Raw genomic sequence first — 18,240 nt, forward strand, 5'->3', positions numbered from 1 at the left:
AAATAAAAAGGAGAGAAAAGAGCCATAACACAGATGCCCAAATGAATGCTACAAGAGGGGCAAAAATGTGAAAAAAAGCACGCCGGATGGTGTCAGATTCTGTATGATGTGTGGGTTGAGGAGATAGAGGAGGGAGTCTGGCCTCTGAGGAGGCAAAAAATCGAACTCACTCAAACTTGTTTTCTGAGTGAATCTTCAATTTGTCTAAGACTTTTCTCTGGAGTTAGGAATTTGCTAAAAAAATTAGCAGCACCTATTAGGTGCCAATATAGTATAGACATGGACCCTGTCTTCATGAAGGGCACAGTCTAGCAGAAAAAGTAAGGCAGTTTTCAAAAGACGGTCATGTAATATTTTCTGCTTCATACTCTTGCAGTGCAACTTTGCCATTCTCACATTAAGAGATGGGGTCTGTTTCTCTAACCCATTCAACTCCTTGAACCTGGGCAGGACCTGTAACTGCTCTAACAGAAGATGATAGAAGTGACACACTGTCAGTCCTGGCCTGGAAGTTTCCATTTCCTGCCTCTTGGGAGCCATTCAGTATAGATGATCACTCTGAGACCACCAGGCTATGAAAACACCAAACTACACAGAGAGATCATATGGAAGGTTAAGAGAAAGAAAAAGAGACAGGCCAAGGAGCAATGAGATGCCAGGCATACGAGGAAGCCATCTTGTGTGTCCAGCTTAATTGAGTCATCACATGGCTCTGGCTCCATCAACTGCAGCTGCATAGCAGACTCCAAGCAGGGGCTACTCAGATTAGCCATGTGAATCCACCGAAGCATGAAAGGTAGTGATAAATTGATATTTTTAAGCCACTAAGCTTTGGGATGGTTTATTAAGGAAGCAAAGCATAATGGAATCAGAGCTGAATACAAAATTACCTGTAGGACTACATAATTAAACTAAACAAGAAAGAGTATAATTTGAGAAATCCCAACAAGGAGCATGCCCTTGCCTTCAATCAGGTGTAAGGGGCTCAAACAAGGCTCTCTGCATAATTACATTCAGCTAAGACAGGAAGAGTAAGCTGAACAAAGAAAAACATGGGAAGGGAAAGTTTGGGGCAGAAGATGGAGATGCGCTCGCACAGTCTAAGTCCTGAAGACGGAGATGCGCTCACACATTCTAGGAAGGGAGACAAGATTAGTGACCAAATTAAAGCAGATGGATAAAAATTGGCATGAGGTAGGCTGGAAAGTTGGGCATGGGCTAGCTCATTACAGAGTTATAAGCTATAGTAAGCAGTTTGAGCTATATCCCAAAAGCAATGGGAGCTAAGCAAAAGGATGGAAGAAAGATTTGTGGCCACTGTGACTGTCATGAGGGATTCAGGTGAAATCAATGGGGAACCTAACTGGTTCCCCAACTGGACATAAGTTCTTGAAGATCAAGGAGAGGATGCCCTGAAGGGACACTCAACCTTTACCCCAGACCTCACATGACTAGGAAGTTCTTAGCTATAATTTATTTTAAAATAATTTTTTTGGCCAGGTGCAGTGGTTCACGCCTGTAATTCCAGCACTGTGGGAGGATGAGGCTGGTGGATCACGAGGTCAGGTGTTTGAGACAGCCTGGTCAACACGGTAAAACCCCGTCTCTACTAAAAAATACAAAAATTACCTGGGTGTGGTGGCAAGTGCCTGTAGTTCCAGGTACTCGGGAGGCTGAGGTGGGAGAATTGCTTGAACCCAGGAGGCGGAGGTTGCAGTGAGCCGAGACTGCACCACTGCACTCCAGCCTGGGTGACAAAATGAGACTCCATCTCAAAATAATAATAATAATTTTTTAAAAAAAGATTATGGGCCGGGCGTGGTGGCTCACGCCTGTAATCCCAGCACTTTGGGAGGCCGAGGCGGCACTATCATCTGAGGTCAGGAGTTCGAGACTAGCCTGACCAACATAGTGAAACCCCGTCTCTACTAAAGATACGAAATTAGCTAGGTGTGGTGGTTCATGCCTGTAATCCCAGCTATTCAGGAGGCTGAGGCAGGAGAATCACTTGAACCCAGGAGGTGGAGGTTGCAGTGAGCCAAGACCATGCCATTGCACTCCAGCCTGGGCAACAAGAGTGAAACTCCATATCAAAAAAAAAAAAAGTTATGTTGTCCAGGGAATTCACTTTCTCAATTCAAATTTTATATCTCACACAATGAGTTTAATTGTATGGTCTATACATAAATGTGATCTAATTCAGGGAATAGAATGTAACTAACTTTAATAAACTAAAAAAGAATGACACAGTTCGAATAAGAAACTTTTGAATGAGAAACTTAAATCCACTTTTCACATTTCATGTGGTACTCTCAGGCCCAAGTTAGCCAAAGATGTGCACATAATGAGCTTCTTATACTTCAGCCTCTGCTTTATTCCTCTGCTTATTCCTCTCATATACTTCAGCCTACGGAGTCTGTAACTGCATTTTCTTATTTACATGCTTTTCTCTACAATAATGCAATGGTTTGAATGTCCCCTCTCAAACTCATGTTTAAATTTAATTGCCATTATGCCAGTGTTAAGAGGTGGAACCTTTAAAAAGTGATTAGGTCATGAGGGCATAGCCATCCTCAAATGCCTGAATGTCTTTATTGCAAAACTTAGTTAGCTGGAGTGGGCTCCTGATGAAAAGATAAGTTCAACCCCCATTTTCTCTCTGTGTCATACACTTTCTTGCCTTTTCACTTTCTGCCATGGGATAATGTAACAAGCAGGCCCTAACCAGATGGCTGAGCAGGTGCTAGCATCATGCTCCTGGACTTCCAGCCTCTAGAACTGTAAGCCACGTAAGTCTCTTTTCTTTATAAATTACACAGTCTGTGCTATTTTGTTATAGCAGCAGAAAATGAATTAAGACAAATGCCTAGGAGTTTTCAATTGTCACCACTTAGATAGACAGATACCCATTGCCATCCTTTCTATCCTTGCCCTACACACCAATCGTGTGAAATAGGGGAGCTGCTGCTTTTCAAGCACAGCTGTTACAGACCTGAAATACCCCATTCTTCTGTTGTGCCTGTTAACTGGGAGGGTGATGGGTTATGTAAAAAGGGACACTAGAGCAAGAACCCACAAGAGCACTGCAAAAGAAAAACCTGGAGAAGATAGAAAATATTGCTAACACCATTGGCATCAGAGTGGTGTTCATTTCAATTTTGTTTCCTTTGGTGTATCCTCTAGATAAGCAAGAGTTACTGGAGAAATCATTATTTACATCACATTACTGGTGAATTGAGATGGTATTCAAATGGCATTTGGCCACAGAACCCTGGGAAGTCTGAAGCCTTCAGCTGTGTTTATGAGGCTGCCACACAAGGGTGATGAGGGAAATAAATGTACAAGCAAAGTAAGGCTAAGTAATATGACCTCTATTATCAGCTGAGGTGAGAACCCCCAAATTTTTGTAAGACAGAATAACTGTGTTGAGGGCTTCTTTATCCCAGTTAAGTTAATGACATTAGGACATCACACTTGCCCTCTCAACTTCCATGACCCAACTGCAGCCCCTCTAAATTCAAGCTCCTTAACTTACCACTCCATTGAAACCAGAAAGCTTCACTCTTCTACAGTTACAGGAAAAGTAGCCAGAAAGAAAGACAGAGAACTCTCCATAAATGGCTAAAACTGGTCTGGTAGAGGCTGGCCTAGCCTTTTCTGGGGCAGAATACAAAAAGGTATGGGAGAGAAATGATGATGACGATGAAGAGTAACAAGAAGGCAAATTAATTTGGCCAGTTTTAGGGGAGAACCTGGTCTGTACCCTCAGCCAGGTCCTGAGGGTAGCAGAGAAGGGACAACATGCCTGGGCTCTGGATCTTTTAACCAAACCCGGCAGCTCCATTCACCAAGGCCAACTAAATATGCTTTCATGGAACAAACCACATCCATAACTCTCCTCATCCTTGTAGTAGTTTCGTGAGAGGTGAGAAAACAAGTAGACACAAAGAACTTGTTCCTCCAGAGGCCACAATGTGATTAAAGAAAACATATTAGATATATGCATACACTTCCCTATGTTTAGAGTCTTTAATGACCTTGTTTTAAGACAATTATTTTCACAAAATTACTAAAAATAATTTGATATTACATTATAAATGGATAAAATCACTGAAAAAAAAAAAACTCAAGTCTAGTTTCATATTGATTTCCTACTTTGTCCATCCATGAAGACATATAAAATGAGTCCAATAGGAACAAGCAAACAACTTATTTCTTAGACTCTAATTTGAGGCATTGTTAACACAGTGATGTTCATTTATTCTATATATGGAAACAGTGATGTCTAAAAAATTCACACGTCCATATTTTACTATTGACTTATACATTAAAAAATAATTTTTTTAAAAAACAAGACCATATTTCCTTTCATGCTGGATGTGAAGTCTGTAGCAACCACTAAGTATCATGTGTTAGATCTAGATTGGAAATCTGGTAATCAAAGACATATTACAAGATATACTGGATTTTATGCTATAATTTTTATATTTTATCACAATGGCTGTTTTCTGGGTTATCTTATAATGAAGTATCCTTGATAAAAATAACTTGTTTTTACCCAACTGTCACTATTACACTTAGATTTATTTACTTTAATTATATGCAGACCCTCCGAAGCCATCTGTTAATGTCTAAATATCTATTATACTTGTTAATAGGTTTTTATTTAACACTTGGGACCATTTAGCAAAATGCATTGTTCAGCAGATGACAGAAGCCAATCAACCTTAATTAACTAAACGGTCACCAGAGGACTATTTTAGGGAAGGATAGCAAAAAATAAAATTTTTCCAACTTGTAGGTGTAGGGTTAAAAAAACAAACACTCAATGTAGTCCCATATCTCCAAGGGGGGCTGAAGTGGGGATAATAATATACTTCAAATTCCATGTATAAATGTATACTACTAAACGTATTTAAGATGATCACATTATGGTGACAGCAAAAAGACAGGAAGACAGCTAAGTATCTTAAACATAGGAAATGATTAAAAGTATAAGAGTATAATCAAATAATGGGAAATAAAATGGCCACTAAAAATCTTGTTTCAGAAAAATATTTAATGATGCCATAAAATGATTTCAGAATATTATTAAGTGGAAAAAACAGTATGATCTACACTTTAATTTTTAAAAATATGCATTTATACAGAAATCAAAAGAAAATACTAGAAGTAGATAAATTAAATTTTAATAATTGTTATTTCTGAGCTAAGGAATTATGGATGACTTTATTTTTATTTATTTTTTCGAGACAGGGTCTTACTCCAGTTGCCCAGGCTGGAGTATACTGGTGCAATCTCAGCCTACTGCAGCCTCGCCCTCCAGGACTCAGGTGTTTGTCCCACCTAGCCTGATGACTTTATTTTATTTGTGCACTTTTCTGTATTCCAAATCCTTTGTAATGACTACTGTAAAGGATTACATTATGGAGCTAAATTATTTAGGAAATAAATCCCTCAGACACTTAATTCTGAAATTTGTGACTTTTTTTTTTTTTTAAAGAACTAGTGATAAAGCATAGAAATTAACTTAGAATTCCAAAAAAAAAAAAAAAATGAGTATTAAAAGGTGTGTTTTAGAGACTGTTAAAAATAAAAATGCCTTCTGCACCAACCTCCCAGGCAATCATTAAGAGTCTTTTGACTACACGATACAACACACATTAAGAGTGGATACTGCACACTTCATTTTAGGGTGAGTTTTATTTGAATTTTGACCCAACTTCATTTTAAAATGATATTTTGTTTGGAAAAGACCTAAGGCTGTTTTCTACAGATAACCTCTGAGTAGCAGCACCACCAGTCTTGAACTTCCCAAAACTTGCCAAGTGCAGTGATAAAGGTATACATTATGTTTAATTAAAACCACTTGCTTTAAGTAAATGGAGTAAGAGTTTATCATTCACATCACCTCCTGAATTCTCTTATCACGCCTGCTCAGTTCTTCTCTGAAGGAGGCTACTGTTGTTATCCTTAGTGATGGAAAATGGGTACAAGGTCAGCATCACCTTCTTGTGGCCACTGAGGTTTAAGAATAAATTAACAGGCCAGGCGTGGTGGCTCACGCCTGTAATCCCAGCACTTTGGGAGGCCAAGGCAGGAGGATCCTGAGGTCAGGAGATCGAGACCATCCTGGCTAATAATACGGTGAAACCCTGTCTCTACTAAAAATACAAAAACAAAATTAGCTGGGCGTGGTGGCGGGCACCTGTAGTCCCAGCTATTCAGGAGGCTGAGGCAGGAGAATGGCGTGAACCTGAGAGGCAGAGCTTGCAGTGAGCCGAGATCGCGCCACTGCACTCCAGACTGGGCGACAGAGCGAGACTCCGTCTCAATAAATAAATAAATAAATAAATAAATAAAAAGAATACACTAACAGACTAAAATTTTTTAGAACTTAATTTCTATATATTGAAGAGATGAATATTACTGTGATAAAATGCCGCAAAATAATGCCCCCAAATGAAGCTTATTTGCTACTTTCTTGCCGGTCTCATTCTATAGACTTCTGTGGCTATACCAAGTAGCTGACAGAGATGAGACAAGACGTGATTTGATTGGTGACTATAAACGACTTGGCCCCCTTTCAGAAGAACATGCCAAATCTTCCTATATTTGCTCAAATTTAACTTGCATTATGATATTGCTTTCTTTCACATTTAGAAGGGCTCATGTAATTCTAAAATACTGTTACATATAAAGTTTTAAAATAGTTTTTTAAGAAGCTTCACTTTAAATTTAAACACACACTTTACTGGCTGAATGTAACCTTCCTTTACTTTATCTTTACTGAATTTTGTCTTGGTTATTTGCAGTTTTTAAAAATGCCCATGCACATGTCCAGGGCATTCACAATCCCTACAAGTCCTTTAAACTCCAGAGATTTCTCTTAGGGAAGCCCTATTCCCAGATTTCCACAGGGTTATGGGTTGTGCCTTCATCTCTTTCTAGCTCTGGTCATAGTGGTCCCTACAACCCCAACATAAGTAGGCTCCACTTTCCCCAACCTCAGAATTGCTCACTCATGATGCCAACAAAGTGTGAGTGTTCAGCTCCAACCCTGATTTCCTTTCCTGGTCTGAAGAAAAAAAAAAAGAGGAAAAATCATACTTCCCAGCAATGAATAAAAATGCAAGTATTGTAGTCTTAGTGTCATGTCTTTTGTATTAGTGTCACATAAGTGAATGGCATAAGTGATCAACAAAATATTACCATACATACAACTCAGAGCTCCCAAATCATGAGTTGGCAAGTCCTGACACTGTAAGAAAATGTAGTTAAGTCAACTTCCTATTAGCAAAACAGAAAGAATGAAAATGATATTAAACCCTACCTATCTGAAACAAGACATTAAGGGCTCACCAAAGAAAATGTTTTTTCATTTGTAAGAAAACTGAGTTATTTCTCTTCATTGTAAAAATGGCAAAGAAACTTTTGAGTTTCTCCTCCACCTAAAAAAGGCTGTGTTGATTGGAAGTTCTGATTAAAGGTGGATGTGTCCCAATTCTGAGAGCACATACCCAAAGAGGCAGGTGCTCAAGGGGACAGCCTCTAACGGACATGCAGAAACTAAACATTTCCAAAGAGATCCTACAACTTGCCAGCCCACTTAAATGTCCTATTATATGTTTCCAATGAAAAGACATCTCCTATAGTCCAAACCTTTAAATCAAATGATTTGCTGAGCATGAAACATTCAGGTGCTATCACCAACTATGACATACTGACTTTACATAGGCATTTTCTTTATGTGTCCACCCCACCTCCCCTGCCCCATAACTGATCTTCCTTCCCCAGTTTTTTGGGTTTTTTTGTTTTTGTTTTTTCTGTTTTTTTTTTTTAAGAGAGAGAAACGGAGTTTTGCTACATTGCCTAGGCTTGTCTCAAACTCCTGGTCTTAAACGATCCTCCCACCTCGGCCTCTCAAAGTGCTGGGATTACAGGCATCAGCCACCACGCCCAACCAAAATGTTTCTCCTTTGCAAGTGTGTACAGTTATAAACCTGAAATACTGCCTGGAAGGATAACATTATTGATGTTGATGTACAAAAGCCCATTTAAAGCCACCGAATTTGACTATTCCTTCCCTTTCCTTCTCCCTCTCTCTCTCACACACACACACACAAGCTAATTTTGCCTATCTGCTTAATAAACTTTCAATGGGATTCAATTTATGTGTAACTAATTAATAAGCACAATGTTAACCATTAATGTTTTATATGTTGATTCTGAGAAACCAAGAGTCAGGCCCACATTCATGTAATACAGCTGTCCCTAACCCCCAAGCCATGGACCAGTACTGGTGGTGTGGCAAGCAAGCGAAGCTTCATCTGTATGTACGGCTGCTCCCCATGGCTCGCATTACCACCTGAGTTCCGCCTCCTGTCAGATCGGTGGCAGGATTAGATTCTCATGAGCATGAACCCTATTGTGAACTGTGCATGTGAGGGATCAAGGTTGTGCACTCCTTTTGAGAATCTAATGCCTGATGATCTGTTATTCTCTTCCATCACCCCCAAATGGGACAATCTGGTAGGAAAACAAGCTCAAGGCATCCACTGATTCTACATTATGGTGAGCTGTATAATTATTTCATTACATATTACAATTAATAATAATAGAAATAAAGTGCACAATAAATGTAATGCACTCAAATCATCCCCCAATCACCACCTCTTCCCCTGAAACCTCGCGCCCTTGGACCCTCACTCAGTAGAAAAACTGTCTTCCATGAAACCAGTCCCTGGTGCCAAAATGGTTGGGAACTAATAATCTAAGATAAGAACTGAATTTGCCTTATAATATTCTCCTAACAATGTAGCTACCAGGCTAGGCAATTCATTAATTCCAATGGCATGAGTTAATAATTCCAGAGACTGCAGCAGTGGAAGCTAACAGGAAAAAATGGAAACTGGTGGATATTTTAAATCAGTGGCATCTACATGATTCCATACTTCGCAAAACCAGGGATAGCTGATTCCAGCTCTGATTCTGGTCTTTTGGAGAAGCCATGAATATTTTCTTGTGATAATCTTGAGGCGGTCTCTACAGCCAGAATAACCATATCTACTGCCCCCTGAACAACTGTCATGATTCTTGAATCTACAGATATATGTAAACTCTCCTTGTATCTATCTGCACCGGCCTCCCATATGCTCAGGGTATCACTCTCTGTATCACTCCTTCTCGAAGTGGCCACACCGTGGCATCACCTGGACAGCTTCAAAAGTCCCGATGCCTCACTACCTCCCCCATCCCAAGAAGCTGATTTAATTGCTCTGGAGTAAGGTCTGGGTATATGGAGTACTGAAAACTCCCCTCAGATGCTTCTAAGGTGTACAAGCTCCACCATTTGGCTGATTTTTTTTCCCCCTGAAGGCAAACTCTAGATCTTAATCATCTCTTGATTCCCAGTGTCCTCTTCACAGCACTTCTCACAATCAGTCTGTAATTAGAAAACTGGTGAGAGGCTGGGCGTGGCTGCTCACACCTGTAATCCCAGAACTCTGGGGGGCCGAGGCAGGCAGATAACTGGAGGTCAGGAATTTGAGGCTGGCGTGGCCAACATGGCAAAACCCCATCTCTACTAAAAATACAAAAATTAGCTGGGCGTGGTGGCAGGTGCCTGTAATCCCAGCTACCTGGGAGGCTGAGGCAGGAGAATCACTTGAACCCGAGAGGCGGAGGTTGCAGTGATCTGAGATCGCGCCACTGTACTCCAGCCTGGGCGACAGAGCAAGACTCTGTCATCGCGCCACTGTACTCCAGCCTGGGTGACAGAGCAAGACTCTGTCTCAACAAAAAAAAAAAAAGAAAGAAAGAAAACTAGTGGAGGTTTTACTGAGTCTGTCTGCCCCACGACACTGTATGCTCCATACAATCAGGAATTATCTCTCTTGTTCACCACATCCCCATTCCTCAAAGAGTAGCAGAAATATGGTTCAGAATGAATATTTATTTTGTGGAATAAAAGAAATTAACTGATCTATAGTGAACAAATAAAATAAAAATAACAGCAGCTAGCACTTACACAGACACTGTTTGCCAGAAACTGTTTTAAGAGCTTTACAAATATGAACACATTTATTAATCACAACAAACTTATGATAGGTACTATTATCATGTCTACTTTATAGATGAAGAAACTAAGACACACATAGATTAAGTTCCCCAAGGCCAAGCAGTTAGTGGCAGAGCCACTAGGATTCAAACTTAGGCAGCCTGGCTCTAGAATCCCTTATCAACTAGCTCAACAATGCCTGGCCAGTGGGAGACGCCCCTTAACCGTCCTTTCCATGTAAATGACCACAATACCCATAGCCCTGAAGATGGCCACCACTGCCACAATTTTATGGAATGACAACAAAGTGCCAGACACTGCTGAGCACTTCATGTGTTATTTCCTCTAACACTGGATTAACCCCATTGTACAGACCAAACAAGTGAGGTGAAGAGATTTTGATCAACAAAAAGCCAGAAACTGGCGGAGCAGGAACTGAACAGAACTCTGTCTGTCATTGAAGTGCAAGCTCTCAACCAACATATATTTAATAACCCTTTTGGTTGGATAATTGAATATTAAACAAACGAAAAATCCTAAAAATGGAAAACTAATATGCATGACAAGAATACCCTTCAACAATTCCTTGATCCCTGGTTGTTTTCACTGTTCTCTCTGTACTTTCATTAGCATGTTATATAGTATCATACGTCAAAGTTGCATCATATACACATTTAATTTATGTAAATCCAACTATACAGGCACAGAGACAGAACAAGTAAGTGAGGGGGAAAGAACCAAAATTAACGAGTAAAATCTAGTGGGAGGCTGCAACTGTTATTCCATTCAAAGTACACAAGTTCCTGAGAAAGAAGGAAGGGAATGAGCTCTACATACCCTCGTCGGGTCAGCGTCTCACCATACTATTGGGACTCTTGTGCGTAAAGGCACTAAAACGTATGGGTCACTTAAAGAATTTTCAGTGTTAATGTTGGTAGTAAATATGTTGTGCCTTAAGAACTGCCTTTAGAGCTTCACCCTCATATGGGGTGTAACACCGCTATGCAGTGGCTACAGAGAGCTAGAGATGCCCAGGATCTACAAATGGGAATTAAAAGTAGCTCAAGTCATGTCTTCTCTGGCCCACGCTCTAAGACAGACATGAACATCCAATAACATGATACAACCTTAGAGGTGCAAGAAACAGCAATGGAGTCTCATCTTGATAGTGAACGTATGAAATAAAAGAAAAGCATTCAAATCTCAATTCCCAAATGGTAGTTGATATAAAGACTATTTATCCAATAGCTAGAGAAAGTCACATGCTGATTCTCTGACCACAGAGTAATCTGTAAAGGGAGCTTGTACAAAGAGCCATCAAAGTAAAAAAGAAAACAACAAAAGAAAACATTAAATTCTGTTTTTAAAAAAAGCAGTGATTTTTTTCATTCCTCACACATACCAAGGAAAAACTCATCAAAGACCTTATGTCACCTAACATTATGAATCAATTTTCTTGACCAAACATAAAAGTTGATTCAACATCTCCATCTTGAAACACTCTATTATCATGACATTTGTCAAATACTGAAAGATCTGACCACTGTCCTTCTCCCCAAACAGCACAAGGAACCCAGATAACAAATGAAGGTTGTACTCTGTAACAAGAATAGGCAGGAGACTGAATCACAGCAAAACACTTACAAATCAAGAGGGGGAAAGAAAGCACTGAGAGTGATTAAAGGCACGAAGAGCAGTAATAGGAAAGAAATCTCTTGTGAAAAGAAGCAATTGATGGTAACTTAATGGGGACAAAAATGAATTAGATCTACCTCAATGACTGAGCTCAAGATGAGGTAATTTCATAAAGTTTATAGAAAGTCACTTAAAAATTATACAACTTGCTGTAGTCTACTTTTGGAGAGCAGGAAAATAAAAGTTCTCCATGAGAGAGTTGATCTTTAGAAAAATGCATTCACAAACCACATTGATGAACTCTACCTATTATCTGGTAGATTATCCTTAATTCTCATCTGGGTAGCAAAGTCACTTTAGAACGGATACAGTCCTCTGCGTTTCAGGGAGAGACTTTGACACTGAAATAGAAGAGAATAAAAATCTTCAAATACAAGGGGTTATAAAGTATATGGGGAAGGAAATAAAAATAAGTGTTAAAAGAGATGAGCTCTGGGCCACCATAGGGCACAAGAGTGTGCTGAGGCAAATTCTCGGTTTGGTAAGAATAGTACTCACGGTATATGAAACAGGACTTTCTGTGTTGTTAGTGACAGAAAATCAACTCTAATTTAAGGGGTTAAAGGGAACCAGTTGGCTTACACCTGGGAAGTATGCTGAAGTAACTCACAGAAATAAGGAGGAGCTACAGAGCTATAGCAGACATTCTAAAATGCAAGCAAACATGAGAATCATCTAGAAGGCATGTTAAAACTCAGATTCCTGGGCCTCATCCCAGAGTTTCTGACTCTGAAGGTCTGGGGTGGAACCCAAGAATCTGCATTTCTCACAAATTACCAGGTGATGCTGATGCCGCTAGTCCAACCACACTTTTGAAAACCACAGAGTCATGGAAACCTAGGCTAGAGGAACTAAGCCCTAGGATGGAAGGAGTCTCCATCATACAGTTTTGCTCCTGGAGCTTACACAGGCTTTCACCAGCTGGTAGGGAATGTAGCCTCCGGGGCCACATTATTTTCTTTTATGATCCCAGAGGTAGGCAGTCGCTTTCGTGAGGTTCCGGGAAAAAGCCCTGGGGAAGGTTCTAACTAGCTTGAGGGACTTGTGGCCAGAGACCATCCCAGAAAGCAACCTACAATGGCAGGGATGCAGTAAAGCAATTGGCCTGGCCTGGGCAAAAGCTTACTCTGTGAGTAGTAGCTGGGGAAGAGAAGATCCAAGTGAAGACACACAGAGAGAAAGAAGGCATCACATTTTACAGCATCACCAAGATCAAGGAAGTATTCCCAAAGAGACAAGAGGAAGATTCATAGAAAAGCAGGGTGAGCAAAGAAGAATAGGACAATGCGATTATCACAGCCCATAAGAAAGTTCACTTTGGCATCAAGATGTATAATCAAATTCACTTATAATGCTGTTTTTTACAAACATATATCATCTATACTCATAGAGTGCTGTTTCTTACATAATCGGTGATGATGGATCAATTTTTAAAAATAATTCCCTAACACTCACTAACTTATTATAAAATATAATAATGCAAATTACTAAAAAATTGATCTTCCTCTTGCATGTCATGGCAAGGGTAATTAGCAATAAAAGTTTATAAATGCTTACTCTTAGTATTTGTACTTAACACAAACCTAAAACAGCTCACAAACAGGCACTGGTACATAAACTGGCCTGGGTCCAACAACACACATTCAAGCATTACTGCTCTGGACCACGTGGACCAGGGTCTTGGTCACAACTACTTAACTCATTAAGAAAATGAATGAGCATAGCTGTGTTCCAATACAACTTTATTTGCAAAAACAGGCACTGACCAGGACTTGGCCATGGACTGTAGTTTGTCTGCCCCTACTTTAGAACAGGGCTTTTCAAACTCTAATGTGCAGAGCTCTCACCTGGAGATCCTATGAAAACACAGACTGTGCATTTCTAACAGCTTTAAAATTGTTGTCAACACTGACAGTCCATGGCTGACATTCTGCTTAGTAAGGCTCCACAGACAAATCTCAGTAAACCTAGAGACCGGTATGTGACCTTAAGTATAATACTTGCTCTATACTGGGTTTTTATTGAGCCTTAAAAAGACTGCAGAAAAGACTACATCTGTCATTCAGATACCTACCTTTCTCTGCTGTAAAGAGATTATTACAATCAGAAAAAACTTGATAAGGAAAGCCCCACTGGAACCAATAGCATCAAATATCGGATGGTTTCCTACTTTCTCGAATAGCTCGTAAAGTGACACATAGTAGGTGCTCAAGAAATAACTATTGGCAGGGCATGGTGGCTCATGCCTGTAATCCCAGCACTTTGCAAGGCCGAGGCGGGCGGACCACCTGAGGTCAGGAGTTTGAGACAAGCCTGGCCAACATGGCCCTGTGTCTACTAAAAAAAACACCAAAATTAGCTGGACATGATGGCATGCTCCTGTAGTCCCAGCTACTCAGGAGGCTGAGGTAGGAGAATCCCTTGAAACTGGGAGGTGGAGGTTGCAGTGAGCCAAGATCTTGACACTGCACTCCAGCCTGAATGACAGAGTGAGACTATTTCAAGAAGAAGGAAGGAAGGAAGGAAGGAAAGAAGGAAGGAAGGAAGGAAGGAAGGAAGGAAGGAAGGAAGGAAGGAAGGAAGGAAGGAAGGAAGGAAGGAAGGAAGGAAGGGAGGGAGGGAGGGAGGGAGGGAGGGAGGGAGGGAGGGAGGGAGGGAGGGAGGGAGGGAGGGAGGGAGGGAGGGAGGAAGGGAGTGATTATTGATTGCAGGCTGGATGCAGAAATACCAAGCTGTAACCACTAGGAAGAGAAATAGAGTATGCTGATGGGGCTTCAATTTATGTCATATACCTTATTTAAGGTATTTCACACTGTAGGATAAATTGGTGCAACTTTCAATTGGTAGTGCTTTTAAGGATGTACCTGTACAGAAAAACTGAATCGAAGAATTTGTTCTTTCAGTATAAGTTCTCTTCATGTTTCTATACTTTTGTATTTTTCACTTTTGCCTCACCCACCCTTCTCATTTGAATACCAAATATTTCTTCTTTGGAATTTGGTCAGCACTGTCAGCATTTGGATTAACTATTTGGTCATTCAGCTTAATGGAGAAGAAGGCTCCACTCATGAAATGCAACTACTGATCACAGGTTATCAAACACAGAAAATAACAGAAATCATCCAAATATGAGGTGACTTTGGTATTTTCTCTCACACCTGCTACCCAAATGCCAACACTTTTGGATCATAATGACACAGGGAAGATTCTAAGTCACTTTTGTCTCCCTCTCAGAGAAATGTGCTGCTTGGGATTAACGAGCAAGTGAAACCTAGAAGGTCAAGGGTTAAAGCTCCAAATGGATTTTCTACTTGCTGTTTACAATCTTTAGGCCTTTGAGTATTAGAGCAGACACCTAAATGTTTGCTCAAAAACATTCTACTGAGTTCTAATTGAGAAAAAAGGATGTGTCCAGAATACGTACAGATAACAATTAATGAAACAACCCACAGATAAGCCGGAAGAAAAATAATTAACTCGGATTTGTACCAGCTGGCCCTTGGGAATGCTAATATGTGTGTTTGCAGTGCTCCATTTCAGAAGACCTCGAAGGTGGAAATGAAGCATCCTCAGGAGAGGTTCCTGGGTATGCAGATAAAATATCCACAGATATTCAGAAAGGACCTCTAATTGCAAGAGAGTTGCCACCCAAATTAGGGTAAAGTTGCTGTGTAAACTATTTAAGTGGATAAAACTTAAAAAAAAAAATCTGTAATAAAGCAAGCAACATTGCTCAGAACACTCTGGTAGGCCAAGACAAGAGAAAGGAGGACAGCTCTGCTGGGCAGATTCTTTCATTGATAGCATTCATGTCATTGCCCACAAACTCCAACTCCAAATCACGGAACGGCAATGACATTTTTTCCTCTAAGGTCAACTATCAGAGAGGTCTGCTTGGACAAATATATCAGAAATAACAAACACCTGGCATTTTCAAGCCCCCTTTCATTTTTATATTTCAAACTAGCAGATAGCACCAGCAGATATATTACATATTTTTTTTTTATTAGTTACTCACTGGCTTTTAAAATGACACAGGTGAGCAAGACGAGGTGTATTTCACTCACTGCTTTATCCTCAGTGCCTATAAGAATGCCTGGCAGGGATGACACTTAATATATTCTTGTTTGGCTGATGTTTCTAAATAGCTTTTAATCCAGTTTGGTCATTCTGTGATCTGGGGAACTAGTAACTGATTTCACAAAGGGGTCTTTGTAGAGCTGCCCCCTGACATGCTGGAGAACACCCCCTAGTCAAGTCATTCTTGCTGTGTAATGAATCTTGACCTCATGGTTGACACCCTGACTTGTACCTATGGCTGAGCTCCTGCCTGGTACTTGAGTCTTTCTAAAACCAAACTTTGGCTTACAGGAGGTTTGCCATGAATGCAGTTTGGCCCCTGCACTACAGTGTGGGGTTGGTGGCACTGGCTATTTGTTAAGAGAATTACCTATATGTTGTTTGAGAATTGCCTCCCTCTGTGTGTGCTCTGGCTATCTTCTAACATGCTGCTTTAGGATAAGGCCCCCTCCCTGCTGCCACAATCCTTTCTGTACAACCAACCATTTCCTGTACTCATTGCCTCTGGCTGCTGGATGGAACCTCATCCCACTCTCCGCAAAGAGGTCCTTCCTTCCAATGCTTGCCTGACCCTGGTGAACAAGTCCAGTCCTACATTATGGCCCCCACCAGACTGCCCCATTGTATTACAGTCTTGCCAGACACATGGCATTGGCATCTAGCCTGGAAACTGAACCGTTTCAGAAGGGCAACTCATTAACTTATTATGCTTTTCTTCCTGGCTGAGAATATTCAGCTAGATGACTTATATGGAAATTAAAAAACAGGCTGACAATATGAATTTGTTCTGAAAAGATATTTTTGGGGCATCTATCATGTTCTATGTACCATTATAGGGGCTACAGATAATGAAGTATACAATAGTTGAATAAAACAAAAACCATGAATGGGGAGAAAATTCAAGAAAGCTCTATACCTTGGTTATTTTTAAAGAATATGGAGCAAAAAGCAACAAGAAATGTAGGGATGGGGAAGGTGGCAAACAAAATACAATATTTCTGAGCAATTTTACAGAATTTTAAAAAAGAAGTGAATGAATAAAGAGATTATTCAGTGGTGAGGACTGTAAATTGTAAAAATCACATGAAAAAGAAAAAGGAGATGGGCACAAATTATCCCCAAGGACACATCTGATGAGGGTTATAAAGATGAAAAAGACACTTAATTTAGAAGTTCACCTGGAGTATGTTACTCCTTTACAAAGACAGAAAGTTTGGTGCGAATGCACAGAGAAACCAGTGGAATCTTAAGAGGGTTTTAGTAAAATAATTCATTTGAGGATTCTAGCAAGAAAGATAATGGAAAAATAAAGGTGAGTTCATTTTCTGACCAGTAGCAAGTCTCATGCTTGAGGCCTCCTAACCCTACTGACCTAAATATACCAGGAAGACATTGAACAGGAAGATCTTAAACTGAATAACCGGGAAGGTGCATTCGGCCACCTCTGGAATGCTTAGGTAGTTTAGCATCCTAGCAACTTGGAGGGACTGTATCAAATATTAATAAATGACTCACCATTAATTCTGAGATAATTAAAACTAACTCAAATTAGAAGTCCACAGAGGTAGTAAATGTATAAAATACATAAAAAATATGTAGCTTGGTCCTGAATTATATTGATTTTCCTTTTTTATTGTTACAAAACTGTTATGTACCCCAAAGCTTTTCTTTTTCCTAAGTCTTATGGCTTACTGTGAAACAAAGCTCTTCATACTTGTTACTATTATATTTGATTGCTGACTGCATCATACCCCGCTCTAAGCAAATCTGGTTTACAAAGTTCCACATGCTTTTTGAAAGAGATCTGATATATTAGGCTTCTTTAAATAAATATCTAAATAAAAATGTCCATTATTTAATACTGCTAGGAAAATGATGATCAGGAAGACTAACAACATGAGAAGATGTTCATCAGTCAATGATGGATAATGTTGGAAGAAAAATTTCTTAAATTATAATAGTGGTTGTATTACAGGAATACAATTAGGGAATTTTTAAAAATATCTCACTTTTAGTAGGAAATGTAAATTTGTAAAGGTGAAACAGCGATCATTATCTGATATAAAAAAACTTTCAAAAACATAAAGTGAAGATAACCTAAATTTGTAAGGAAATCATTCTTAACTGAAATGTCGAAAAACTAATTAAAATTTCTTCAAACTTTAATCATTCCATAGCTATAAAGGCAGTATGTCTAAAAAGCCATTACTGGCATATCCTAAAGGTTCTCATAATCAAATCCTTCCTTTAGGGGAACAAGTAAACTATGAAAACAAAAGATATTTTACTTTACATTTAGACTAGGGGTTTCTGATTGTCCTTTCTTTAAAAGTGTCTCAGTTTGGCGTTGGGGTGCATGTCTGTAATCCCAGCACTTTAGGAGGCTAAGACAGGCAGACCGCTTG

At 39.8% G+C, this 18,240-nt stretch overlaps 1 protein-coding gene across 3 annotated transcripts in view; it reads right to left on the reverse strand.

Annotated features, from left to right (window-relative positions):
- Positions 1–18,240, reverse strand: part of LOC105483755 (succinate-CoA ligase GDP-forming subunit beta) — a 277,662-nt gene that overhangs the window by 77,545 nt on the left and 181,877 nt on the right. The window lies entirely within an intron of this gene.

Source organism: Macaca nemestrina, chromosome 2 (genome assembly GCF_043159975.1).
Source record: "Macaca nemestrina isolate mMacNem1 chromosome 2, mMacNem.hap1, whole genome shotgun sequence".
Taxonomy (NCBI): Eukaryota; Metazoa; Chordata; class Mammalia; order Primates; family Cercopithecidae; genus Macaca; species Macaca nemestrina.